The 20,062-nt window shown below is 35.1% G+C and overlaps 1 protein-coding gene and 2 pseudogenes across 1 annotated transcript in view; all 3 read left to right on the forward strand.

The window, feature by feature from the left end:
* LOC143539619 (ubiquitin-ribosomal protein eL40 fusion protein) overlaps positions 1–20,062 on the forward strand; it is a 183,801-nt gene that overhangs the window by 81,010 nt on the left and 82,729 nt on the right. The window lies entirely within an intron of this gene.
* On the forward strand, positions 6,764–9,423 carry LOC143539581 (transcription factor bHLH14-like; annotated as a pseudogene).
* Positions 15,647–19,423, forward strand: LOC143541018 (protein FAR1-RELATED SEQUENCE 5-like; annotated as a pseudogene).

Raw genomic sequence — 20,062 nt, forward strand, 5'->3', positions numbered from 1 at the left:
CCTAAAGTACTGAACTTTATGACTAATTTCACTTTGAATATGTTTGATTGTGATGTTCAGATATGGCAGAAGAAGAACAACCCAAGTATGTTTTTGAAAAGAAGCATAACATGTGTGCACTATTGCAAGTCACACCTGACAACGAGCCGGTAGCGCCAATGATTACATGGATGGCTCGATCAAATGTCAGTTTTGCTTTCACTGAATGCCCTGTCATCTACAGAAATCATTCACTGGATTTCTGGAGATCTGCTGAACTGGTTGAAGACATCAATGGAAAGAGAATCGAAGCAACTGTTGCAAGACAAGAAATACACATAACTGAAAGAATGATCAGACGATGCTTGCAGTTACGCGATGATGACCATAATCATATAAACTTCAATACAGCACTCCTGATAAGAATATCTGAAGAGACGATGGGTTATCAGGGAACTGTACATGATGGGCAGTTTCAAAAGGGGATGTTTCGTATGCTGTATAGATTCCTCTTTCACCATGTGATACAGGGACTTGCTCCAAGAAAAGGATCATGGACTTTGATGAGTCATGATTTAGCAAATGCTACTGTAGGGATTATGTATGATCTACCCTTCAATTTTTCAAAGATGATATTTGATGGGCTGGTAGCAAACTTGAAGAAGGCAGAGAAGGACAGGTTCTTACAATATCCAAGGTTCCTGCAGATATCTTTAACAGTGAATTAAGAGATCTACCCACTATGAGAATTACACACCTACTGCAGAACCCTGACACATACAAGAGAATTAAGAATCCAGGTGTTGCCAATAGATTAAATTCTAAAGTTCCATTTGAGATCTTACCATGGTTGTTGAACCATGACTTGAATGTGATGCCAGTGCCTGAGTTAAGCTCAGAGGAGGAAGGAGGAGATGATGTTGAGAGTGATGATGATGGTTTTGATGATGAAAATGATGACAATGATGATGGAGATGAAGGAGGGGCTGGAGGAGCTATGAATGTTGATGCACCTGATCAGGGAGAGAAACTTGAAGATCAAAAACAACCTATTCCAACACCACACAATCACCACCAAACATTGACCAACCTATTATACCATCACTACCACTAACTCCACCACATCAAACCACTCAATCCCCACCACAAACCCTAACCATAAGCCAACCTGATACTTCAACACATGTATCACCAACACCACAAACACCACCAACATCTAGCCCAATTCACTCAGATCCATTCATCCCAAGTCCACCTCATACACAATCATCACCACTATCCACATTTCAAACCCACACCACAGATCCAGAACAACTTGACTATGAACACTTTTCTACATCACCACCTACAACACCACCCACTGACACTGACCTGTTGACCCTGTTAAAAGAAAATGCTGAACTGAAGAGAAGGAATCAGGAGGTGACAGAGGAGAATGTGATGTTGATAGAGAAGTTGGTACAAGAAAAATTGAAAATTCAAGCCCTGGAGCAGGAGGTTGAGAAGACCTCAGCTGCCCCAAAACAGGGGGAGAATGAAAGTATACCAACTATCTCTGGTGTAGATGTTGAAACTGAAACTGTAACAGTTGTAGAGACTGCAGACAGTTTGAAGTTGATTATGATTGATTATGATGATGGAGAGGAGAGTAGTGAGGATGAGGAGTATGAAGGTGATAGATTAGATGTTGGAGAACAGGACTATGATTACAATGATGAAATAGTAAATATGGAAAGGGATGAAGAGAATGTAGAGGAGACAGTGGAAAATATTGAAAAGATAAATGATGAAGAGATAGTGGCCACCACTGATATAGTCACTGATGTGCAGAAAGAAACTCAAACTGATGAAATCAATCAAGGGATTACTGCTACTGAGGAGCCAATCATTACTGAAGGTGAACAACCTGAAAGCTCCAAGAGGGTAGAGTATGATATTGAATTGGTAGCACTTGAGAAAGAAATTGATGAGTATGGACCGTCTGATGATGAAGAAGAAGTAGTGCCTAAAAGGATGGATAAAGGCAAAGAAAAGGTCACAGAAAAAGAGCATGTTAAGGCCTATCCAGAAAAGGATGTGTTATTTACAGAAAAGGATGCTTGACAACCGCCACCCCTCCCACAACCACCGCCTTTGCCGTCTGACCACCACCACCAACACCGTCACCACCGCCACCGCCATTTTCGTCGTCGGAGCTATCGCCACCAGCGTCGCTATTGAATTTTTTATTTCTTTTGGTAAAAAAATTATTTTGAGAAAAGAGTATTTTTATTATTTATATTTCATTCATACAGGCTTTTTGAATACTAACAACGTTAACTAATAATTAATTTCATTCATATAGGTTAACCAAACAAGACAAATGAATGATAATGATATATTTCATTTCCTTGTTCATTACATTCCTTCTTCTATTTCATTCCCTCTTCATTTCATTACTTACGACCAAACATACCCTAGTAGTGACGACGGCGACTGTAACATAAGAAAAAAACACTAAGATAACAATCTTGCAAATATATAATTTTATATAATTTATTTCATAACTTATTTTCTTACTTATAAATCATCCAAGTAACCTTTATTTGAACCACTCATCCAACAATTTAATCATTCATCACACTAAGCTTTGTTTTTATTAAAGTTCAAACCAAGTTAAAAATGTATTTTGAGGGATTAAAGTAGAAGATTAGCTTTTACCTTATCTTATACGTTGTCATGTGTGTGTAACCTTGGTATGAATTCATAGATGCCAACGGCAACTTCAATTCACTAATTCAGGCAACCGATTCAGAACCCAAGACGACTCATTTGCCTCCAATAGCACCCGACCCCAAAACCATGATATCAAAGAGGTTGTATCTAGACTCACCATGTACAATTTCATATCTAACTACATATAACAGACATGAACATTGATAATGGTTTTGGGTAAGTTGAGACTCATCCATATACGCATATATGACCTCTAACTCGAACCATATCTTGTTGGCCTAATTGTTGTTTTGCCCGAGTGTAAGGCCCAACCCCATAATTAAAAGGGGACATTGCTTGATGACCAAGTTAGGGTTATTACATTTCTTGTTAGCTAAGTTGAACTAATATTATAAATAGGGGCAACCAAGTTAAAGATTGTCAAGATGTGAGATCCAGTCGAATTAGAGTTCATCAAGAGTTAAACCGAGTTAGGGTTTGAGGGTTGTAATCAGTTATTGAGTTATATTTTCTGATTAATATAAGCGGAAGTTATTTGTTTTGTTTGTGTCTGGGAAGAAGACCGCCACCACACCACACCAGGAAGAAACTGTGACTGAAGACCAAGTTCATAGGGTCGTCGCTCGTTTCATCGAGTTCTAGTCGTAAGTTCTGATTCGCAGTTGAACAAGAAAATTGTTTCGATCGCTCCTATTGAAAAGGATAAACGATAAACATGTTAAGGTTATCGTTTTTTCAGAGGAACAAGACAAAACGAGTTCTTTTGGTGGGGACTTGTTTTTGCAATTAAACAAAGAAAGAAAATGACTAATTGAGCACAGTTTTGCTCTATTTTGGTTTGTTTGAATTTGGTGGCTAGGTCCAATTCAAGAAAGCAAAAGTTATTTTGGTTTTCTTAATTTTGTGCTAGACTCTTACATAGGGATAACCTCGTTACCGTATCGGTACCGAAAACTGTAAATTTCTGGTACCGAGATTGTACCGGCACCAAAGTTAAAAATTCGAGAAATAGCGGTACCATACCGTGCCGATCCCGAAACTCAAAACTTTGGTACCAATTCGGTACCGACGGTACCAAATCTGTACCAATTTCGGTACTGGTACCGTAGGGTACCGGTACCGAATTTGCTCATCCATACTCCTACGAAGAATTTCAAGAAAAGAAAATAACAGTCTGTTTTTTACTTATATAATAGAAGAAGGCGAAAGTCAACCAAGGGGTTTGGTTTTTGTTTCGAAAAGCCACGGGGTTCGACACCTTTAATGACAGGTGACAAAGAAGATCCGATAATCTAACCCAAAAGTGGGGGATATCACTACAAGTTCCAAAGTTGAACGAAACAAATTACATTACATGGTCCATTGTGGTAGAAACAATTTTGGACGATAAAGGATTATGGAAAGTTGTTCAACCAGATGAGGGTGCGGTTATTGATGCATAGAAGAATAAGACGACAAGATCGTTTTTGTTCCAAGTGGTAGAATGTGATATTCTTCTTCAGATTTCTCAATATAAGAATGCCTGAGAAATATAGGTGGCTTTGAAAGCACGGTATGTTGGGGCTGAGTGAGTTCAAAAGGCTCGATTGCTAACATTTTAAAAGTGAATTTGAGAAACTCAGGATGATGGAAAACGAGATTACTGACCAGTTTGTGGGAAAAGTAATTGGTATGGTTTCAAAGGCAATGAGTTTTGGTTATGTTTTCGAGAAAGATGTCTTGGTGAAGAATTTTCTAGATGCGGTTCTAGACAAATACTTTCAACTCGTAGCCTCAATCGAGCAAAGTGTGGATCTTGATAGTATGATGTTTGAAGGTGTTGCTGGAAAACTGAAGGCGTTTGGTGAACGTTTACGAGGGAGAGAGCGTGCTTCAAATTCACAGTGTCAGTTATTTTCAGTCGGTCAAAAAGTAGTTATAAATGTAAGTCATATGATCAGTCTAGTAGCCAAAGTAAGTAGGGGTGTTTAGGAAATCCGAAAAAAAACCGAAATCGAAATCCAGATAAACTGATCCGAATTCTTATTCAGATTCATATATGAATTTCAAAAACTTTCGAATAGTTTGGGTTATTCGGATATCCGTTTATCCGAACAAATAACATGTGTTTTTAGTGATGTATGGCCTAGCCCAATCACATTTAGAATAACATGGCCTCCCTTAAAGTTCCAATCTATAGCCCATATGTGAAATTGGCCTATGCGCCTGACACTCAATCAGACATTACACTCTTTAACAGTATGCGCAAATTTGACTTCACCGTCCGCTGTGCACCAACCTACGTCCATCGTGCACCGACCGGCATCGTTGCTCCGTGCTTTTTACTTCGTTTTAGCTTCGATGTATTATTTGAGATTTCAACATATTTCATTTGTGTTTTGTGCTTAATTAGATGATATGCATTTGATATTTCAACTATAGTTTGATGTGTATTTTATAATTCTATTCATGCTATGTTCTCTAGAATTGGGTTTTTCAAAATAGTAAATATTAAGAACGTGAAAATTTAAAATATATTCAACTATGCTTGTTCATAATTTTGTAATTTAGGGATTTCTTGGATAAACTTGGATAAATTGATGATTATTGGTGATTGATGAAATTAGATATTGATATTGATGATAGGTTGTATGCTAAAGAATTCATAATCTATTAATTTGAAAGACAATGCTTAAAGATGATTGTTGAAAATTGTTAAATTGCTAAATAAAAAAACTTTGTTAGATGCATAGTTGAATATTTGATTTTGATATGAATGCTTAACATATATGATTTAGATATATGATGAGTTACTTACTTGAATTATGATAAAATACATCATCAAAGTATCTATTGAATTGTTGTATGAATTACTTGTCACCTATTAGCTAGAAATAGAAACTTTGTAACTTGAATAATAGAAAAAATCAAAATTTATATAGAACAGTAGGTTGTATGAAACCTCGTCAAACTAGTTGAATGAGATAAACAAGAATCATACTTAATCATAATTGTAAGCTTGGATTAGATAGAATTATTAAAAAATAAAAGTTGCTATAATAGGAAACTTTGTTAATTAAACACTTAGAAAATTTGTTAATGTTAACACTTGAACTTGTACATATATGATGAGATGAAGTGATTTGATGATTATATGACTTGGTGATTTGATTTGAAACAAACATACATGATTAGTCATGCATGTTAGAACATTCTAAAAGAGATAGGGAATATATTTGAAAAGTATAAGTTTGCTTGTTGTGAAGACCATGATAATAACAAAGATCTGGTCTTTTGGATGTTATGATGATGCTTGTTATATTATATTTTGCTAAGTTTGATTATTACCATTATTAGTAAACTTAAGCTATGAATTTAGGAGCCTAAATTGATTGAAATGCGTTATATAAAATTATGTGATCAAATATGGAAATAATAGTGATTTATTTTTTATAATGTGCATATTAAGATAATTTGTATGATCTTATTTGGTTTACTTTACTTGTCGATAACTTTAACGGTCGAAAAATTGGCTTTTAAACGCGAATCGACACGACGATTAGGGACTGTTTTAGAACAGCCCCTAAAGTTGTAAAATACTCATATATAACATAAGTTAATATATGAAAAGAGGACAATATAACAAAACTTGGTTCTAAACGGTTTGTGTCGCGAAAACCGACACAGAAACTTTAAAGGTTGTTATTTTAAAAAAATGTTAAAGTGAACAAATGATTAAGATGTATTTGCATGGTGTACATGTGCGAAAGCATCAAGATACAATAAATACACACGAGGCTATGTGTAGTGGAGTGCTTACAAAATGGGGCGATTTGCGTCTTGTAGCCCCAGTCTAGAAAGAGTAGGTTTTTGTTTTAAATGTGTAACGGTATTGTAGCCATATGTATATATATATATATATATGTGTGTGTCACACACACAAACAATTCTAATAATAATAAATATAACCCTTTGCTTGAAAACATGCCACCAAACATCTCCCTCTTCCTCTAATCTTCTCCATCCACCACTCAATTATTATTATTATTATTATTATTATTATTATTATTATTATTATTATCATTCCTACCTCAACACTCTACTCTCCAACTTCAAAACAATGGATGACTTTTTAGTCCTCTCACCATCATCTTCTTCCTCTATAGTTTCAAACCACCACCAAAAGCTTCAATACCTCCTTCAAACCCAAGCCCACCACCCATGGGCCTACGCCATTTTATGGAAAACATTCAACCACCAAGATGGCCGTGTCACATTAACTTGGGCCGATGGTTACTTTGTCCAAAACACTAGTAATAATAATAATATTATTATCCAACCTCCAGAAGTGGACACAGACTGGTTCTACGTTGTGTCATTAACCAGATCATTTACTATAGGCGATGGATCTGTTCCCACTAACGTGTTGTTGTCTAACAACGTTGTGCGGTTAACCGGTGGTCATAATATTTTGTCTGTTGAGTGTGACAGGGTTAAAGAAGCTCATGTGCATGGAGTTGAAACAGTTGTGTATATTCCTAGTTGTGATGGGGTGGTGGAAGTGGGGTCTTATCATTTGGTGCATCAAGTGGAGCCTGATTTGGTGGTTCAAGCTCAGTCATTGTTTGGTGGTGGATATTCTTTATCTTGTTCTTCGTCTTCTTCTCCACCGGATGGCGTGGTGAAACAAGTGGATGGGTCAAGTAATGGTGGTGGTGGTGGTGTGATTTCGTTTGGGTGGAGGAGAGTATGAATATTATTGGGTTTGAAGAACCTGTGATGGACCAACAGACCAAGAAATCTGGAAAGATTATACTCCCTCTTAGTTTGAAAAAAATAAAATTTAAGGTAAATTAAAATATTTTTTTTACTAAATAATAATACCATTGAAAAGTGGGTTCATCAATATTGTTTATTAATATTAGTTGTGTATGTTTAAGGGTAAACATGGAAATTGGCTAATAAGTTTTTTAAAGTGAACATTTGTAATGGAACATATAAAAAAAAAGAAATGTATACACTTTTAATGGAACAACATATAATACTGTATATAATATATAAGAAAAGAGTTCAAATAAAAATAAGGAGTTTCCTAGAAATGATAAAAACCAATAGATTTTTGACATGTGGAATTACACCATATGGTGAAAGAACAAATCTAGGAAACTATGTCGGTTATAATGATGAAATAGTTTTTTTAGGAAATTATGACGGTTTTTAATGATTTTAAATCTCAACCATCGATTAACATGATCCAATGACTATGATTTATTTTCAGTGTTCCTAGAAAACTATTTGTTTTTTGGATAATCTTCCCCTAATATATAATATTTTATATATATTAATATAAATATATACACGATTAACATTTAACGGTTAAATTTTCATAGGTTAAATTTTAACGTAGGAAAATTTATCCAAACAAACAATTTGGTACTTCAATAATTAAATTGATTGATTATCATTAATTTTATTTTTTATAAATTATGTCACTCAATGTCACTCATTAGTGAGACACTGGCTGCTCTATAGGAAGTAGAAACAGATTAAATCTGCTCCAAATGTTTTTACATTAATTATTTGAATTTACAAATATTTTTTTAACAACTAAATGGTATATACTATGAGTATACATCCTATTTTATAATATTAGTTATTTCTTTCTTTACAAATAATGTTTTTGTATTAATTAATTTTTTTTTACAAATAATATTTCTTTATGTATTATTTTATTTTATGTATAATTCCTTTTTGTTGTTAAATATTTTTGTTTCACGAATAATATTTTATTTTATATATTTCTATTTTACCATCAATTTTTATGTAAAATATTTTTGTTTTACCAATAATGCTTATATATATTAACACTTTTCTTTTACCGACAATGTTTTGATCGAACTTTTGATATTAGTTATATTTCTTTTCGCTGATAATGTTTTCATATTAATTACTTTCTTTTCAGTTTAATATATTAAATATATTTCTTATATTATTTCTTCTTTTACAAAAATATATTTATACATTAATTATATTATTTCTATTTAGGAGTAACGTTTTGATATTATTTACTTAAATAAATAATGTTGCCTAGAGTTCGAAGTTCAGACACGCCATCGGAGCATTCAGATTCGGACTGCCAGTTAATTCTCACACCCACCAAAAAACCAGGAATGAAAAAGAAGTCAAACGAACCACCAGTGAACCACGTGGAGGCTGAGCGCCAAAGGCGTGAGAAGCTTAACCAGCAGTTCTACACCCTCCGGTCCGTGGTTCCAAACGTGTCCAAGATGGACAAAGCCTCTTTACTAGCGGACGCCGTTTGTTACATCAACGAGTTAAAAGACAAAGTTGAAGAACTTGAATCCCAACTTCATGATGTCACCAACCACAAAAAAATAAAAAAAAATGAAAATTGAAATACCGGACGTGTCTGGTTTGAAGTTAAAAACTACGAATAATAATAATATTATTAATAACAAAGGGAGTAAGAATAAAAGGATGATGGAAGTGGAGGTGACAATGGTGGGTGAAGATGCGATGATAAGAGTGCAGTCCGGGAATACAGACTGGTCAGCGGCGAAATTGATGGATGCCTTACGAGAAATGGAAGCTAAGGTTCACCATGCAAGCATGTCATGTGTTAATGATAGTATGCTTCAAGATGTTGTCACTAGAATCCCTGGTGCTACTACTGAAGATGAAGTCAAATCTCATCTTCTTACTAGATTAAATTATTAGCTAACTAAATATTTGTTTTCTCTTAAGATCTTGATATTTTCTGTCTTGTAATTTTATTTGTAATAATCTATGTGTGGCTCAAGTCAATATATAACTTGCTATGCTCACAAACCTCAAAAGAAACCTATAGTATGCAAATTGTAAAAAAAAATTAAAACAAAAAAAGTTACAACATTAATACATGAAAAAAAAAATTAATAGTAAAAAAATATCTTATTCCTAAAATGTTCACTTCTAATTTCGTTGCATCCACGGTTTTATAACCAATCCACTTGTCTAAAAAATCTCGTCGAATGGCCAAAACATTTTTTGTTAGTCTCCTTGGAAGCCATAGACCAAGAAAAAAAATCTCGTCACACGATAAAATAAATCTTGTCGGATGCCTAAAAATTCCGTTGGTTTTGACAATTTAAAGAAACACTACTAGAAAATTAGACATTTTTCTACGACATATTTCGTAGGAAATTTGTTGGAAAAAACCTACTTTCCAATAATTTTTCAACAAAAATGTGGTGTTAGAAAAACACATGTTTAAAATTTGTTTTCAACCGTTTTCAACAACTTTTCTTAGAATATTGCTACAAATATATTTTGTTGCAAACTTCCTACAAAAGCTATTTTGGTTTATTTTTCATTTGGGGTTTGTTTATACAAGCTTAAAAAAAAAGAAATAGTTGATAAATATTTTGTTTGTTGGAAAGTTGGCAACAATTTTCCAACGAAAATCATATTGTTACTATTCTGTTGTAGTATCGTAGCAAAATTATATTTTGTTTCTTTTTTTTTTGGAAATTCGTTTGAAATCTGTTGAAATTACTTGTTGTAGGAATTTTATAGAAATTGTTTATAGGAAAATGACATGTTTTCTAGTAGTGAAAAAATACTATTGACGGGACACTTTTGTAACGCGTGATAGAATTTTGTTTGTTAAAAATCTCGTCAGATAGTGATTAAAAAGTGCATCAATAGAGAGGAAATTGAAGCCGGAAATTACAGGGAAAAAAAACACTGGTTAAGTGGAAAATTTTGTTTACCGGTTAAATGGACAATGAATTTGGTAAATTTCCTGTCCAAGTAGTTTGGATGAAAGTCATCTGACATGGTTGAAGGCAGTGGGAATGAATGTCATGGAGTAAAGTAAGATGGTCCAACAGTTGATATGTCGTACGATGTAGCAGGATCTTTGAAGGAGAGTCACGTGATGACAAGCTAACGGAACAAGGAGGGCCGTTCAATATCTGATGCAAAAGACACCAATTATTTTTAATTGTGCTTTCGTCTTTTCTTTTGTTTGTCGTTTTTAATAATAATTTATTAAATATTATATGTGGTGGTCTTTGAACATTGCTAAAAAGGGGTAGGATATTGACACCAAGAGGATACCATAAGTGGAAAACATTCACTTGCTAGTTGCTATGCTTGAAAAAAAATTGACACATGATAATTGTATGGATGCCAGAAAAACAAAACTTTCAAATGCTAGACTTTAATTAAATACGATGATAATTAATCTTTATTATTATTATTATTATTATTATTAAAATTCATGGCTCTTAACAAACCTAAATACACTGACACTAATCATCAAACACGCACTTTCCCAGCCTCGAGTTTCTTCTGTCTAGGCATTGAGTGTAACAAGTTAGCGAATCACATGGATTAAACAGCCATGTTTCTTCACACGCTTCTCCCATCATTACTATGCTCCCTAAATTAGTTAGACATATACAAAGCAATAAAAATAACTAATATGTCAGCGCAAGTGTTACTCATATTAGTGTGTTAGAAGTAAAAACATGAACGAACAATAAACAATAAGTAATGTATAGTTTACCGAAAATTGAGACTATTAGTAAAACTACAAAATAAAACTTTATGAAAGACATGCTTATTATGTTGTGGTGTATTGAAATAAAAGAATTATGCAGTAATGCATTATATAAACAATATTAAATTTATCATACAAATTTAATTTGGGTTTTACAATTGTGTAAATAGGAAAAAAAACTAACAAGGTTCTAAAAATTTTAAAATAGTTTTTCTAAAGTCATCCCTAACTATTTCACAAAATAGTGAAATATGTTATGTAACTTCACTACCACATACCTAAAAAACGTTTCTCGGAAAAGTAGGACCCGGCTCCGAGAAAACAAAAAAAATTAGATCGATGGCGAAATTGTTTTGGCATTAAGTAAAAGAGTATTTTGTTGGGTTTAAACAATTTAATTTTATATGAGTTTATTTGGTTATAATTTAGGTTGTGTAAAAAAATTTGTATAAAAATAAGATTAAACGTGTCCTAGATGAGACTAGAACTCTTAACCTTTTGGTTGAGAGTAATACTCATTTGCCACTAAAACAAGCTAGTAGTTATGTAATTGAGTTTAAATATTAAATATACATATTGTATTTAATAAAAACACATATAATTTAAAAAAATAATCAGGGCTAGCGGGGTGTCGGGCATGTGGCCGTCGACCACCCTGACACCTCCAAGGGTCGGCCCTGCATGAAAGGACGTAATGATTTCATATAATACATGCAATGTGTATGAATTTGATTATGCAATGTGTATGAATTTGATTGGCCTGTAAATTTAATTAAACAAATACTCCCACCCACGCTCGTGGTTTGGTTCATGTTTTTGCCCCATGTTTGGAAACGCCCTCGTTTAGATGTGCAGAGCGTTTTTGGCTAATTTGGAAGAGGGGCGCCCCTCCATTAGAGATGTCCTAAGCTTTAAAGAAATAGAACTACAGAAGATATAAGACCATGTGTAGTCATAAAGTTTCACATCCAGGGGTTATGTACCACGTGGCGCCCAGTCAGAGTTATGGTTTTGTACAAAAACAGGCTGTAGTCATAACTCTCCACATCCAAGGGTTATGCGCCACGTGGCGCCTAGTCACTTTTACAGTTTTTGTTTTTTTTTTAATTTTTAATAAGAATAATCAAATAACAATAATATTTTATTAAATAAATATTACAAGAAAATAAAAAAAAAAAACTATTCGTCGTTGTTGTCGTCGTCGTCTTCGCCCTCTTCTTCGTCGTCCTCGTTGTCGTTTTCATCGTCTTCGCCATCGTCGTCGTTGTCTTCATCATCGTCTTCATTGTTACCCTCGTTTTGATCATCGTTTTCACCAGGCAGGGGCCGATATATCCAAAGATGTTGGACCAAATCCTCCTTTAGTGCGTTATGTATCTCTCTTGACCGCACGGAATCCGAGTTTTCGAGTCGTTGCTCCATACTTGCCGGATTCCGTGGTGGATCCGGGTCCGGTATGAAAGTTGGACATATTGCTCTTCCCCGGTCCTCGATGATCATGTTATGCATTATGATACACGCATACATAGCACATCTCATTCTTTCTAAAGACCACAGACGACAAGGATTTTTAACACAATGTCATCGTTGTTGAAGAACACCAAAACACCTCTCGATATCCTTTCTCGCAGACTCTTGCACTTTCTTAAAATACTGTCTTTTTTAATCCTCGGGTCTCTGAATGTTTTAACAATTATCGCGAACTCTGGATATATTCCATCACCCAGATAGTACCCATGATCGTAGAAGTTATCGTTAGCCCAAAACGAAGCGACGGGAACGGTCCCAGATATGTAACTCTCCATCACAGGAGACTACTCTAAGACGGTTATGTCATTATTGGAACCGGGAACACCAAAGAATGCCGACCAAATCCAAAGGTCGTATGAAGCGATCGCTTGAAGGCTGATCGTTGGTCCCTTTTGGTCACCTCGTGTGAATTGACCTCGCCATGCAGTTGGACAATTAGCCCATTCCCAATGCATGCAATCTACACTTCCTATCATGCCGGGGAAACCATGCACCCTTGTATGTGCCTCGTAAAGACGTAGATCGTTAACGTTGGGCTCTCTCAGATAATGTGGTCCATATAGTTTAAATATTCCTATATTTTACAAAATTTTTATAAAATAAATGATCACAGTAAACAAGTGATAAACTATTTAAAAAAAACAAAACGTACCGTAACAAAAATACTCCAAGGTGTCCCGGGTTGTTTTTTCGGCCATTTTTAAATAATCGTCGTTGATGTCGGTCGTGTTTCCGTAGGCGAGCACGCGCACGGCTGACGTAACCTTCTGAATAGCCGTGAATCCTAGCGTCCCTCGAGCGTCAGGCTTTTGCTTAAAGTAATCAAACTCACGCTCCAAATCATTGGTGATGCGCATAAATAAATTTTTAGACATCCGAAAACGGCGCCTAAAGGTCTTCGGGTTCTTGTATCTCGGCGTGTCGCAGAAGTAATCCGCCATCAACCGGTTGTTTGTTTCGGCACGATCTCGTTTGATATATGCTCTTGTTGAAACGGGGGGTGGAGAGCTAATCGCACCCGTAACGGAACTCATATACTGTGTCGCGAGCATAATCGCACTCGTAACCGCCTGTTCCTCCTCCACGTCCTCGGCTTGTTGGTCGGGCCCGAAAAACTGTTTATATATAGATGGTGGATCCATATATAGTGAATTTGGTGTAAAGGAATTTTTATAGAGTTAAAAGAGAATTTTTGTAAATTTGATGAGGTTTGATTGGGAATGAAATGGTTTAATATATAGGAAATAAATTTTTTTTTAATTATCCAACGGTCAAATGGTTTAAAAAAAACGGTCAAATTTTGATTTACGTGCCATTCTTCAGCGTTTTATATACAACGCACACAAAATGAAAATCAACATAACGCAGGGGGCGGTGTACCCCCCACGTTTTGCTTCACAACGCTAGGGCCAAAGCCACCACTACAGGTGGTCTAATTACACGTATGTGTGTTATCATAAACTGACGATCTAGTAGTGGTATAGTATTTGTCATTTATAAAAATAGTGTGGGTTCAAATATTTGAAGATTAAAATAATATATACGCTATCATTAAAACTTGAGTGGTAGAAATAATATATATATGCTATCATAAAAACTTGAGTGGTACGTATCTATCTATAATAATATATATAAACGAAAACATAAAAATCTTATGTGTCGTGATATGGTCGCTCCCTCTTTTTTTGGAGTTGCCAGATTTGCTTAATTTTTAAATGGAGGCTTCTCATGCATTTGACCCGAATTCATGGATATGGGTTTTACCAAACCCAGATATTTTCTTAAACGGGTTATAACATCTCATTAAGTAAAAAAATATTTTCACCAAATTATTGATGTGAAAATCCTATAAAATAGGGCATGCTAAAAATTAATATTTTTTTATTTTAAAAAATGATATATATATATATATATATATATATATAGGTATTGGTTCATTTCAGAAGTTTTTTTACAGCGAGAAGTGCGAGAAGTGATATTAACCAATCATGTATTTTCTTTTTTTTTTTAATTTATGTTAAAGGGTAAACAGGTCATATCATATATTTTTTATACTTGGTATGTTTTAATAACCTGCATATACCTCGTCTTCATCGATCGTCACTTTCAATTTTTGATTTCACAATCCCAGATAACTAGGCTTTCAAACCATCATCGCATGTTGTGTATATTTTATATTTGGTATGTTTTAATAACCTGCATATACCTCGTCTTCATCGATCGTCACTTTCAATTTTTGATTTCACAATCCCAGATAACTAGGCTTTCAAACCATCATCGCATGTCGTGTCTAGATTGATTGTTGAAGATGACGTCCAATTCGTTTGTGATATTCAACAGGCGTATGTTATGCCCAATATTATTCTTCCCTAAATCAGCCCTAAATCTTTATCGGTTCAGGAACATCAGGTTTTACTTCTCGTTAATCTTTACATCAATTTCGTTTTACCAATCTAATTTCGATTTACCAATGTTTTCAAATTATCCATGAGAATTGGAATTTAATTTATTATGTTTCAACAAAACTAATAGGATGAATTTTCTGGTAACTGATGATGTTTTGATCTTATGATTTATAATTACTTAGCATTTAATGTTTTTTTCTATTTAATTTTAGTGTTAATTTGGTTCAATGTTTGATGTATTGCAAGATGTATATGAATATTTGTTTTTATGAAAGATCAAAATCATTATCTTTTACATGCTTAACTGAATATTCAGCCTTAAATGGGTCTTTATATTATAAAACTGTTTATTTTCCTTAACCTATCATCTTCACATAATCCTCAGTCAAGCATCAGTTTGTTCCACACCTTCCACACCTTAACCTATCATCTTCACGTAATTTATCAGTTTGTTCTCAAATTATTAGGTGCAATGGACCATGTTTCATCTTCACATAATCCTCAGTCAAGTATCATACCGACTAATAATTACGAAAGTAAGTTCCACATTTTGCTTAATTTATCAACTACACAAATTCACGTTAATCGCGCAGTCCAAGTATTAGAAACCACATTTTGCTCACTTTATCAATTTATTTTATATAAAACACAAAACATTATTTGTTTCCTTAACTTTTTATATCGTCGGTATATTTTGGTTTGATTCATTCATTTGTGTGTATGTATGTTCATACAGTTGTATGTAGGGAAGCCTCTCTGTGTGTATGTACATTTTCTCAAATGTGTATAGGTTTTTTTTTGTGTATGTATCTTCATACAATTGTATGTATGGACTCCTCTCTGTGTGTATGTACATTTGCTCAAATGTGTATAGTTTTTTTTTTGTTGTGTGTATGTATGTTCATACAGTTGTATGTATGGACTCCTCTCTGTATGTATGTACATTTACTCAAATGTGTATAGTTTTTTTTGTGTGTATGTATGTTCATACAGTTGTATGTATGGACTCCTCTCTGTGTGTATCTACATTTTCTCAAATGCGTAGTTTTTTTTGTATGTATGTCGCCTACAATCTTGTTATATGCGTTTTATTTTGCTAGTGACATATCTCTATAAACATTATGTTAGTCATAATGGTATACAATTTCAAAAACTAGGTATTTTATACAAATATAATGTTGCAATTAGCCCGATAATTTTTAAATGCTAATAATATGCTGATCTGTTAATGCTTTTTAAGTAGTAGTCATCTTCTTTCATTGATAGTATTCATCTTTTTCAATAATGATCTTTTAATGTCATTTTTGTTTGTATAATGATCTAGGTTTTACTCATTTTTAACAGTATCTAGTCATTTTAACGATATTCAAACCGTTTTTCCAGGAAATGATGATGTTCCCGAGATTCAAACTATTATCCCAGAAACTAATGAGACGTTACTCGGTCATTCGAGTGTTCCACAAGTTGTTAGCCTTGAACGTAAGAATTAACCAAGTTTCATTACTTACACTTACTTTCATTATCATTTATTATTATTATCCAATTATTAGTATATTGTTTGACTTGTTGATTTAGTATTACATGCAGAAAATGACCAACCAAACTACACGTACGCATCTGATGGGACAAAATATTGGATCCCAAATGTTCCATCAGATGAAAAACCTTCCATCGGGTTACATTTTAAAACATGGGATGATGCTGTTGTTATGTACAAGGCTTACGCATCCAAAGCTGGTTTTGACGTTAGGATCTCAACCTCAACACGGACAAAAGGTGCCATCTCCCATAGGTATATGGTATGTAGCAAATCCGGTAGCCCACGTTTCAAAGATGTCGATACCATGGACACCTCATCGTCATCTACCAAGCGACGCCACATGAATATAAAGGTCACCGGTTGCACTGCATGTATTAGACTTAAAGTTCCATCAACATCACTCGGGTTTGAGATATATAATTTCATAGAGGCTCACAATCATGGCCTTGTCAATGATTATAATATGGACCTAACCCGAGGACGAAGACAACTACAGTTTACAGAAAAGAAATTAATTCAAAGTCTTCAAACTGCCGGTTTCGGTCCAAACGTTGCTCACCGTGTGCAATCATCCCTGAAGGGCGGCCAACACTTGGTCACAGGAACAAAGTCTGACTTTAAGAACCATGCTCGCAATGTTAGGTCTTGTGTAGCTGATGCGGATGCTCAAATGATTGTTGATAGGTTTGCCGACAACATGAATAATTTGGAGGATTTTTTTTCCAATACAAAGTTGAAAAAGGTCATCTAAGGTCAATATTCTGGTGTGACAACATATCTAGACGCAACTACAGTATGTTTGGTGAAGTGCTAGCTTTCGATGCTACGTACGGAACAAACAGGTAATGATTGTGCGATTATCTTTTCCTGCAACACCCTTCTTTAATTTTTCATATCCCTTACATTTGTGTACGTACAGGCATAATATGATTTTTGTCCCTTTCACGGGCGTGGATTGCCACAAGAAATGTGTTACCTTTGGTGCTGGCTTAATACATAATGAGACGATTGACTCTTACCAGTGGTTACTAAATGCGTTCATAACAGCTCATGGAAAGCAGCCCAGGATGGTCTTGACTGATCAGGATGCGGCTATGAAACAAGCCGTTTCAAGTGTTTTGACCGAATCCACACATAGACTATGCATGTGGCATGTTACAAATAAAATACCTGTTAAGGTATGAATCTGGTTTTAATTCTACTTTTTTTTTCCGCGTGTAACACTTTCAAATATATTATTGACTTGTGGTTTTTTTTGTTTAAGCTGAAGGAAGAGATTCAAGTTAATGAAGAAATCAGGTGTCGTGTTAATAAGTTGGTTTGGAATGTGTTCATCAAACCAGAGACCTTTGAATCTAGATGGCATGATTTGATTGACGAATTCAACTTAAGCGAAAACAAATGGTTAAAAGACATGTTTGCTATTAGAAAAAGTTGGGTCCCGGCTTACTTTAGAGAGCTTCCAATGTGTTGCCTAATGAAGACTACCTCCCGGTGTGAGAGTTCCAATTCACAGTTCAAAGTATATTCTAGCCTAGGCAACAATCTTGTTCAATTCATGAACTGTTTTGAAATGGCATTGAATGCTCAACGAAACGTGCAACGCAAATTGCAAAATGATACGACAACACAGACACCTCGATTGGAGACCCCTTTGCCAATCGAGCGCCACGCATCATATGTCTACACTATAACGATTTTTAAAGAGGTTCAGAAAGAGATTACAAGGGGACTGTATCATTGTGCACGTACTCGTCTTGAGTCAGAAGACGGACTGAACATTCACTTTATCAATCACAAGGACAAACGAAATGGTTTTGTTGTGAATTCAAGGTTCATGTTTCATCACGTATCACCACAGCTTAAACTTAGAGTTTATATAATTTCATGTCATTAACATCTAACATTTTTTTAACTTATTATGCAGGTGACTCACAATCTCAATGACAACACTTTTTCGTGTTCCTGTAAGAGCTTCACTCGCATTGGCTACCTATGTAGACACGTTTTTAAAGTCTTCCAAATCGAGCTAATAGAGGAAATCCCTGAAAAATACATCCCAACACGGTGGAGGAGTGACGTCCTACCATCGTCACTTTTCAAGATTGAATCCAGATACGGAGTTCCTCTAGACGATAGGTCCAAACTGAGGGAACAGTTTTTGACTTTGACCAATCAGTGCGCGGACCGGGCACGAGGTAACAAGAACTTCTTCAGTCCTTGGTTGACCAAATGCAACAGATGAAGAACAAAATTTGGGAGAAAATTCCTTGCGAACCTTCATACAACAGCAAGTCTGCCATAATCCAAGATTTGATTGGTTACAAGATACCCGAAAAGGTCACCATACTTCCACCGACAAGGATTAGAAATAAGGGTTCCGGGTCCCGCAAGCGCAAGACAGGTCCAGGTGAGATGGCCAAAAAGAAAAGCAAGAAACCAAAAAGGTTTTGCAAGAAATGTGACAAACATGTTCGTGGTCGCGACTCACGTAACCATAACAAAGTTATGCTCGAAAAAGAAGACAGGCGAAAGGAGCGTGAGCAACGGCGAAAAGACAGGCTCCCGGCAAGAAAAGATAAAGTAGCAATGATGGACAAACAAGGTATGGAATATGTGGAAATCGACGAGACCGTTTACACATCTGAAACGAACTCATCTGAAGAATCTGATGACAGCAACGACACCGAATCGAGTTATAAAGACTAAAAGACTGTGTTTTTTGTTTTTTTTCTATTTTTCATTTATATTTGAGAAACCAGAGTATTCGTCTTGATTAGCTTTCTTTTTATATTAAACAATCGTTTTCACTAGACTTTCATATGTTTTATATATATCCGCCTTTGTGGACCCTTTGTTTGATTAGTTATGCACGTAGCCCTTGGCAAATTATTGTTAACTATTCTACGCCTGTGTCTCGAAACCCACTGCTTCAATAACACCTGTTCACCTTGAATGGCAGAACCAAGGATCAATGTGTTTAACAATTACTACATACTTCCCTTTCGCAATTCTATATGTGTAACCGTATATCTACTGGTCTATAACTGATGAACAAGTGCTTTTTAAAACTTCACGCCTGTTGTTATAAACAGATGTACCATGTACGTCGAAATGTCTGGTCAACTCTGCCTGTACATACAGCCACTATAGCGGTTGACGCCAACGCATGCTCTTACATAACATACCGTACATCGACCATCACGCACATACGAACACACAGGTTCACAAACGTGCACATATAACTCTGTCAAACATTCGCATACATACTATTGGCTGCGCGCGTTAACACTTTTGTGTATGCGCATACGCAGTGACATTGTACTTACGTACGCCCACATGCATGCA

Source organism: Bidens hawaiensis, unplaced genomic scaffold, assembly GCF_021521415.1.
Source record: "Bidens hawaiensis isolate Kalapana, Puna unplaced genomic scaffold, B.hawaiensis_p1.1 tig00000820_1, whole genome shotgun sequence".
Taxonomy (NCBI): domain Eukaryota; kingdom Viridiplantae; phylum Streptophyta; class Magnoliopsida; order Asterales; family Asteraceae; genus Bidens; species Bidens hawaiensis.